We start from the raw sequence: 10,282 nt of genomic DNA, 5'->3' as shown, positions 1-10,282 counted from the left end.
TCAAGATTCTGAAGGCAGTAATTTGATCTGTAAATCGTTAAGGTTACCTGGATGTCGTCAGATCCTTTTTGAAACGGAATGATGATAAGGATCTGAATTAGATTGTGTCATCACATTAAATGAATAGCACTCACGACAAGATCACATAAGTGATATTTTCCGTAAATTTCAGATTGTGTGTTTTAATCAGAAAGGAATTTCATGCCACTTTCCTGACTATGGATATCATTATATATAATCGCTCATGTTACAAAGATAACATCACTAGGTGAATGATTCAATTAAATGGGGTAGACAACCCAAGGGCCCGAAATACAGTGCCAAAATGGGTCCATTTAGTAATATACTTGCAAAATATTGGTCTAGATGCACAGATAATATGCACTTTAGGTAACTTTTGATTTAAATCATTTAAAAATGTAATTTCTAAAATAACCAGGTGAGTGATTCGGGTCATCTGGGCCTCTTGTACAATTATGAGATGTTGGTAGCGGGAACAATATTAATTATCACGCCCTTTATAGCTACATGTACCTACAGGGGAGGAAAATGAGTAAAGAAGCAACGACAAGCCCTAGTTGCGCATTAAAACAAAATTGTTTAACGGCTTGTCGACTGCTATGGCCATTTTGACCCACATATGCCCTAATTGAAATTATAATAAATGCTGGATTAAAAGTCCAATTATACAAGTATCTATACAATGGTCTCTTCATTGGTCAACTATAAAGCGGCAGCGTTCTGACAAACAAACTATAATTACCAAATGCAAGAAAATTGACAACAATAAATTGAATACTAATAAATGTACAATGCCCAGAGAACTACGTGGCCCTTGGTCTCTTGTTTATTATAAGACTAGGCATGCCCCTGCGGTTGGGCATCGAAGAACATATTTGGGTTCATTCTCTCTGAAAATGGTGTTCCATATCTTTTTCGGTCCGTGTCCGGTAACATGAATGAAGCACTTGTATCTTTGGGTGACAATAATGTACCGTTAACTGTCCTTGGACCTTGACAATCGAAGTTTGTCTTTGGGGCTTGTAATTCCCATGGTACTTGCAACTCTCACGGTAACGGTGAATATGTCTGGATTAATTGTATGGCGGCTTTCCTCTGTTGTGAGAATGGTGAATATGTCTGGATTAATTGTATGGCGGCTTTCCTCTGTTGTGAGAAGGGTGAATATGTCTGGATTAATTGTATGACGGCTTTCCTCTGTTGTGAGAATGGTGAATATGTCTGGATTAATTGTATGACGGCTTTCCTCTGTTGTGAGAATGGTGAATATGTCTGGATTAATTGTATGGCGGCTTTCCTCTGTTGTGAGAATGGTGAATATGTCTCGATTAATTGTATGGCGGCTTTCCTCTGTTGTGAGAATGGTGAATATGTCTGGATTAATTGTATGGCGGCTTTCCTCTGTTGTGAGAATTGTGAATATGTCTCGATTAATTGTATGGCGGCTTTCCTCTGTTGTGAGAATGGTGAATATGTCTCGATTAATTGTATGGCGGCTTTCCTCTGTTGTGAGAATGGTGAATATATCTGGATTAATTGTATGGCGGCTTTCCTCTGTTGTGAGAATGGTGAATATGTCTGGATTAATTGTATGGCGGCTTTACTCTGTTGTGAGAATGGTGAATATGTCTGGATTAATTGTATGGCGACTATCCTCTGTTGTGAGAATGGTGAATATGTCTGGATTAATTGTATGACGGCTTTTCTCTGATGTGAGAATGGTGAATGTATCTGGATTAATTGTATGACGGCTTTCCTCTGTTGTGAGAATGGTGAATATGTCTGGATTAATTGTATGGCGGCTTTCCTCTGTTGTGAGAATGGTGAATATGTCTGGATTAATTGTATGGCGGCTTTCCTCTGTTGTGAGAATGGTGAATATGTCTGGATTAATTGTATGGCGGCTTTCCTCTGTTGTGAGAATGGTGAATATGTCTGGATTAATTGTATGGCGGCTTTCCTCTGTTGTGAGAATGGTGAATATGTCTGGATTAATTGTATGGCGGCTTTCCTCTGTTGTGAGAATGGTGAATATGTCTGGATTAATTGTATGACGGCTTTCCTCTGTTGTGAGAATGGTGAATATGTCTGGATTAATTGTATGGCGGCTTTACTCTGTTGTGAGAATGGTGAATATTCTGGATTAATTGTATGACGGCTTTCCTCTGTTGTGAGAATGGTGAATATGTCTGGATTAATTGTATGACGGCTTTCCTCTGTTGTGAGAATGGTGAATATGTCTGGATTAATTGTATGGACGGCTTTCCTCTGTTGTGAGAATGGTGAATATGTCTGGATTAATTGTATGACGGCTTTCCTCTGTTGTGAGAATGGTGAATATGTCTGGATTAATTGTATGGCGGCTTTCCTCTGTTGTGAGAATGGTGAATATGTCTGGATTAATTGTATGACGGCTTTCCTCTGTTGTGAGAATGGTGAATATGTCTGGATTAATTGTATGGCGGCTTTCCTCTGTTGTGAGAATGGTGAATATGTCTGGATTAATTGTATGGCGGCTTTCCTCTGTTGTGAGAATGGTGAATATGTCTGGATTAATTGTATGGCGGCTTTCCTCTGTTGTGAGAATGGTGAATATGTCTGGATTAATTGTATGGCGGCTTTCCTCTGTTGTGAGAATGGTGAATATGTCTGGATTAATTGTATGGCGGCTTTCCTCTGTTGTGAGAATGGTGAATATGTCTGGATTAATTGTATGGCGGCTTTCCTCTGTTGTGAGAATGGTGAATATGTCTGGATTAATTGTATGGCGGCTTTCCTCTGTTGTGAGAATGGTGAATATGTCTGGGATTAATTGTATGGCGGCTTTCCTCTGTTGTGAGAATGGTGAATATGTCTGGATTAATTGTATGGCGGCTTTCCTCTGTTGTGAGAATGGTGAATATGTCTGGATTAATTGTATGACGGCTTTCCTCTGTTGTGAGAATGGTGAATATGTCTGGATTAATTGTATGGCGGCTTTCCTCTGTTGTGAGAATGGTGAATATGTCTGGATTAATTGTATGACGGCTTTCCTCTGTTGTGAGAATGGTGAATATGTCTGGATTAATTGTATGGAGGCTTTCCTCTGTTGTGAGAATGGTGAATATGTCTGGATTAATTGTATGACGGCTTTCCTCAGTTGTGAGAATGGTGAATATGTCTGGATTAATTGTATGGCGGCTTTCCTCTGTTGTGAGAATGGTGAATATGTCTGGATTAATTGTATGGCGGCTTTACTCTGTTGTGAGAATGGTGAATATGTCTGGATTAATTGTATGGCGACTTTCCTCTGTTGTGAGAATGGTGAATATATCTGGATTAATTGTATGGCGGCTTTCCTCTGTTGTGAGAATGGTGAATATGTCTGGATTAATTGTATGGCGGCTTTCCTCTGTTGTGAGAATGGTGAATATGTCTGGATTAATTGTATGGCGGCTTTCCTCTGTTGTGAGAATGGTGAATATGTCTGGATTAATTGTATGGCGGCTTTCCTCTGTTGTGAGAATGGTGAATATGTCTGGATTAATTGTATGACGGCTTTCCTCTGTTGTGAGAATGGTGAATATGTCTGGATTAATTGTATGGCGGCTTTCCTCTGTTGTGAGAATGGTGAATATGTCTGGATTAATTGTATGGCGGCTTTCCTCTGTTGTGAGAATGGTGAATATGTCTGGATTAATTGTATGGCGGCTTTCCTCTGTTGTGAGAATGGTGAATATGTCTGGATTAATTGTATGGCGGCTTTCCTCTGTTGTGAGAATGGTGAATATGTCTGGATTAATTGTATGGCGACTTTCCTCTGTTGTGAGAATGGTGAATATATCTGGATTAATTGTATGGCGGCTTTCCTCTGTTGTGAGAATGGTGAATATGTCTGGATTAATTGTATGGCGGCTTTCCTCTGTTGTGAGAATGGTGAATATGTCTGGATTAATTGTATGGCGGCTTCCTCTGTTGTGAGAATGGTGAATATGTCTGGATTAATTGTATGGCGGCTTTCCTCTGTTGTGAGAATGGTGAATATGTCTGGATTAATTGTATGGCGGCTTTACTCTGTTGTGAGAATGGTGAATATATCTGGATTAATTGTATGGCGGCTTTCCTCTGTTGTGAGAATGGTGAATATGTCTGGATTAATTGTATGACGGCTTTCCTCTGTTGTGAGAATGGTGAATATGTCTCGATTAATTGTATGGCGGCTTTCCTCTGTTGTGAGAATGGTGAATATGTCTGGATTAATTGTATGACGGCTTTCCTCAGTTGTGAGAATGGTGAATATGTCTGGATTAATTGTATGGAGGCTTTCCTCTGTTGTGAGAATGGTGAATATGTCTGGATTAATTGTATGACGGCTTTCCTCAGTTGTGAGAATGGTGAATATGTCTGGATTAATTGTATGGCGACTTTCCTCTGTTGTGAGAATGGTGAATATGTCTGGATTAATTGTATGGCGGCTTTACTCTGTTGTGAGAATGGTGAATATGTCTGGATTAATTGTATGGCGACTTTCCTCTGTTGTGAAAATGGTGAATATATCTGGATTAATTGTATGGCGGCTTTCCTCTGTTGTGAGAATGGTGAATTTGTCTGGATTAATTGTATGGCGGCTTACCTCTGTTGTGAGAATGGTGAATATGTCTGGATTAATTGTATGGAGGCTTTCCTCTGTTGTGAGAATGGTGAATATGTCTGGATTAATTGTATGGCGGCTTTACTCTGTTGTGAGAATGGTGAATATATCTGGATTAATTGTATGGCGGCTTTCCTCTGTTGTGAGAATGGTGAATATGTCTGGATTAATTGTATGACGGCTTTCCTCAGTTGTGAGAATGGTGAATATGTCTGGATTAATTGTATGGGGCTTTCCTCTGTTGTGAGAATGGTGAATATGTCTGGATTAATTGTATGGCGGCTTTCCTCTGTTGTGAGAATGGTGAATATGTCTGGATTAATTGTATGGCGGCTTTACTCTGTTGTGAGAATGGTGAATATATCTGGATTAATTGTGTGGCGGCTTTCCTCTGTTGTGAGAATGGTGAATATGTCTGGATTAATTGTATGACGGCTTTACTCTGTTGTGAGAATGGTGAATATGTCTGGATTAATTGTATGGCGGCTTTCCTCTGTTGTGAGAATGGTGAATATGTCTGGATTAATTGTATGACGGCTTTCCTCTGTTGTGAGAATGGTGAATATGTCTGGATTAATTGTATGACGGCTTTACTCTGTTGTGAGAATGGTGAATATGTCTGGATTAATTGTATGGCGGCTTTCCTCTGTTGTGAGAATGGTGAATATGTCTGGATTAATTGTATGGCGGCTTTCCGCTGTTGTGAGAATGGTGAATATGTCTGGATTAATTGTATGGCGGCTTTCCTCTGTTGTGAGAATGGTGAATATGTCTGGATTAATTGTATGACGGCTTTCCTCTGTTGTGAGAATGGTGAATATGTCTGGATTAATTGTATGGCGGGCTTTCCTCTGTTGTGAGAATGGTGAATATGTCTGGATTAATTGTATGACGGCTTTCCTCTGTTGTGAGAATGGTGAATATGTCTGGATTAATTGTATGACGGATTTACTTGTAGGACAGCTTAATTTTGCTGTGAGAATGGTGAATATTTCTTGAGTTTAATTTTGAAGGGTTTAAAAATTTTTAAAAAAGTTTAAAATTTTTCTTAAATTTTGGGTATTTTTTAAGTTTTGATAAATTTTTGGAACAAATTAATTTTCCTCCCCTGGTCGCCCGGTTCCCAATTTTTTCCCAACCTTATTTTTTTGGGAAACAACTTTTAAGTTTTCTTTTTGGCCTACATAAAAACCAGCCAAATTTTCCCATTTCCTAAAAAGAAAAATTTTTGGTAGAAATCAAACAATAGAAGGGTTTTCCCTTTTCATGGACTCAATAGCCCATTTACCCTGGGCCAACCAAAAAGGCTTCCATTTTTAATAAAAAAAAAAAAAGGGGCCCTTTTTATGGGGGGGGGGGTTTTAGGGTAATCAAAGTATTGAACCTTGGGCAAAGTGTTCCATTTTAAAACATTTGGTTTTGGGAAAAGTGGTTTCCGCTTTTTTTTAAAACTTTTCCCAAAATTGGGAACTTTAAAAAAAAATGGTTTAAAAGGGGAACAAATTGAAGGGGTAAAAGTGGTCCCGCAAAAAAATATCGTGTTAAAAAGGCCCAAAATTTTTTAAAATTTAATAACATTTTGGTTTAAAAGGCGGGTTTAGTTTTCCGGGGGAAAACTTTTCCCAATTTAAACCCCCCCGCCCCTCCCCCCAATTTTTTACTTAATCCCCCAAACCCCTTATCTCTGCCACTCCCCAACCTCATTATCTCTGCCACTCCCCAACCTCCCCTTTTCTCCCCCTTCCCCTCCCCCCAAACCCCCTTATCTCGCCACCGTTCCCCCAACCTCCTTATCTCTCCCTCCACTTCCTTTAACCCCCTTTTTTTAACGGTTCCCCCCCTTTAAACCCGACCTTTCCCGTTTTTCCCCCCCCCCTTCCGTTCCCCTTTTCCCTTCCCCCCCCCTTTTCTTTCCCTCCTTTTAATCCTAATTCCCCTTTAATCCCCAACCTCCCTTACTCTGCCCTCCCCCCAAAACCCTTTTCCCCTTAACTCCCCCAAACCTGGGCCCCCTCCCCAAAACCCCCTTTTCTCTTCCCCCTTTCCCCCAAACCCCTTTTTCTGCCCGCCCCCCAAACCCCATTTCCTCTGCCACTCCCCAACCTCCCTAAACTCCCCCTCCACCCCCCTTCCCTTTCCCCCCCTTCAATTTGCCCCTCCCAACCCTCCCTTTTCTCTGCCACTTTCCCCCAAACCCCCCCTCTTTAAACTCTTCCCCCTTCCCCCCCAAACCCCCCCTTCTTTTAAGGAAAAAGACGGTTCCCCCCCCCTTATTTTGTAAAAAATTCCCCCAACCGGAATTTTTTTCTTTCCACTTTCCCCAATCCCTTTTCTTTTGCCGACTCCCCCCCTCTTATTTCTGGATTTCCCCCTCCCATCTTCCAACCCCCAAAACCCCTTTTTCTTAAGCTTTCCCTTTTCCCCCCCCATTTCTCTGCCAAAACCCCCCAAAAAATTACTCGATCCCCCCCCCTTCTTTTAGATTTAAAAAATGTTTTATTTTGTTAAACGGGTTTGCCGTCTTTTTGGTTTTTACTTTTTTTATCCCGTGGGTCTTAAGGGCCCCTTTAAAAATTTTCCCCCCAAACAGTAGGAAAATTTCCCTTCCCATCTTTCAAACCCCTTTTCCCCTTGGGCGGGTACCTTTAACTTGTTTAATTTGCCTTTTTTTCTCTAACCTTAAAATTTCCCATTCCCTTTCTAGATGGGGGTTTTTTAAAAAATGGGGTTTTTTGGTTGGGTTAAAGGGCCCTTTTTTTTTTAAACTCAAAAAATTTAAAGGGGTACAAATCCTAGAATTAAAAGAAACGGGCCGGGGGTTTTAAAAACAAACTTAAATTTTCCCCTTGGTTAAAATTTAAGGTCATTCCTTTTTTTTTTTTTTTCCTTTTCCCTTTTTTTTTTTTAAAATTTTTTTTAAAAAAACCAAATTTATAATTTTTTGGGGTTTTAAAAAAATTGGGAATTTCCCTTTGAAAATTCCCTTTTTGGAAAAATCAAAAAAATTTTCCTGGGGGTTTTTAAAGTAATTCTTTTAAGGGGAAACCCCAAAACCCTTTATTCTTTGTTTTTAAACCCTTTCCCCGGTTTTTTCTGCCCTTTTTTTCCCTTTTTTTTTTTTTTTTTCAAAAAAAACCAAAAATTTATCTTTTTTAATATACCAACCTTAAAAATTCCCTTTTAAAAATTTTTTAAATGAAAAAATTTTTTTTCCCCTCGAAAATATATAATAGGTTGGTGTTTAAACCGGGGAAAATTTTCCCCGGGGGGTTCCCCTTTTGTTTGTAGGGCTGTTTTTTTCCCGGTTTCTTTAAAATGGATTAAAACCCCATAAACAAAAAAAAATAAATTTTAATTTTAAAAAAAAAGAAAAATATAAATTCCCACAAAATTAGAAGGGCGAAGGGGGCGAATGGAAAAGGCCCGGAAAACCCCCCGGGGGTTTCCCCTTAATTAAAAAAGTTTATTTTTCGAGTTTCCCTTTTACAGCCAAAATTTAAACCCTTTTACAAAAACATTTTTTATTCCAAAAAACCGGGCAAAAAAAATTTGGAAAAAATTTAAAAATTTCCAAAAAACATTTTAAGTCCGGGGAAAAGCGAATGAAAAGGGAAATAAAAATAACAAAAAAAAGGGGCGGGGGGGTTTTTACAAAAACCCCTTTTAAATTTAAACCCCTTCTTTAAACAAAACAAAAATTCAAACCCGGGGTTTTAAAAGAAATTTGCAAAATATTTTAAAAATTAAAACCAAAAAAGGTTTTTTCCCAAAAAAAAATTTTAAAGTCCGTTACCTTTTGGAATTTTTGGCTTTATTTTTTGGGGGTGAAAAAAGGTTTTTAAATTTTAACACCCCCAGGCGTAGGGATATATTACTATAAATACCCCAACTTTTAAAGTAACAAATAACTCAAAACTTCAGTGGTTTCAATTTAGAATCTTGCACAATATTTTAACTCTAAATTCAGTTCTTTTTAAAGCAAACATTGTTACAAGTCCATTGTATACTTTTTGTAAATTTTACCCTGAAACAATAATTCATATTTTTGGGGAATGTGAAAAAGTTCAGTTCTTTTTGCAAAGTTTTGAATCACTTCTCGATGCACTAGTTATCCCGTTCACTTACAATAAAGAATCATTTATTTTTGGATTTTTGCCACCTGGAAAGTATAACAGTATTGATAATGAAATTACCATGGTTATTAAGCATTACATATATAAAACTAGATGTTCCAGTAGCTCTTTAAATGTACATGCATTAATAAATGTAATTAAGGACCACCACAATCTGAAAAAATATATAGCAACATCAAAGGGAGTTTGTTTTCTTTAAAAGTTTAATCTGGATTGGAATAAATGGAAAAACATATTATCTATTTAAGACCTCTAAAAGCTTCAAAAGTGTTTATTTTCTGTTTTATCAATATGTATGTTTAGTTCTATTGATTTATGTGGTTTTTTTTGGGGATGATTATGATGAAGTGTTTGGATAATGATGATGTTGATGTGTTTTTTGGATGATGATGATGATGTGTCCGGATGAAAGATGATGATGATGATGATGATGTATTTGGATAATGATGATGATGTGTTTTTTGGATGATGATGATGATGATGATGATGATGATGTGTCCGGATGACATGATGATGATGATGATGATGATGTGTTTGCTGGATGATGATGATGATGATGATGATGATGATGATGTGTTTGAATGAAATATGATGATGATGCATGTGTTTTGATGATGATAATGTTTGTATTTGGATGAAATACGATGATGATGTGTTTGGACAATGATGATGATTATGATGAAGTGTTTGGATAATGATGATGTTGATGTGTTTTTTGGATGATGATGATGATGTGTTTTTTGGATGATGATGATGATGTGTTTTTTGGATGATGATGATGATGTGTCCGGATGAAAGATGATGATGATGATGACGATGATGATGTATTTGGATAATGATGATGATGTGTTTTTTTGGATGATGATGATGATGATGATGATGATGATGATGTGTTTGCTGGATGATGATGATGATGATGATGATGATGATGATGATGATGATGATGATGATGAACGGAAGGGAATTTGAATGAATTATTTTATTATGTACATCATATGTTGTTGATGAAAATGCTTTAAAAATACAAAAATACAAAAAAAATAAATACCCCAACTGTCGCATGTAGATACCCGAGAGGGAACTATTGACAACGCTGTGTTGAGTATTAAAAACAATATGTGGGCCTTTATGCCGTGATCGGCAAAATTATGAGTATCGATACGCTACGAGTTGCCTCCCCTCAATGTACTCTACGAACGTTTACAGTTGGACTGAGACCACAATTAAGTACTTCCGGGTTCAGGCCCCACGAATGAAGTCCCCTCAAAAATGTATGTATTTCAGGAAAACAAATCAAATGCCTCTCTGAACTTGATTTCTGTTGTTGAGTTTAATGTGGATTTATAGTAGAGATGTCAATCTAGGTTTTGTGATGTAAAATAATAATATTGATCATTTATTATGTGCTCCAGGACCCTGTGTGATGAGTCCTGATTTGACCTCTACCCCTGAACCGGATATATATAATCCACGTTGGTGACACATTTTGACAGCTATC

The sequence above is a fragment of the Pecten maximus genome, chromosome 3 (genome assembly GCF_902652985.1).
Source record: "Pecten maximus chromosome 3, xPecMax1.1, whole genome shotgun sequence".
Lineage (NCBI taxonomy): Eukaryota > Metazoa > Mollusca > Bivalvia > Pectinida > Pectinidae > Pecten > Pecten maximus.
This window is presented reverse-complemented; position numbering follows the sequence as displayed.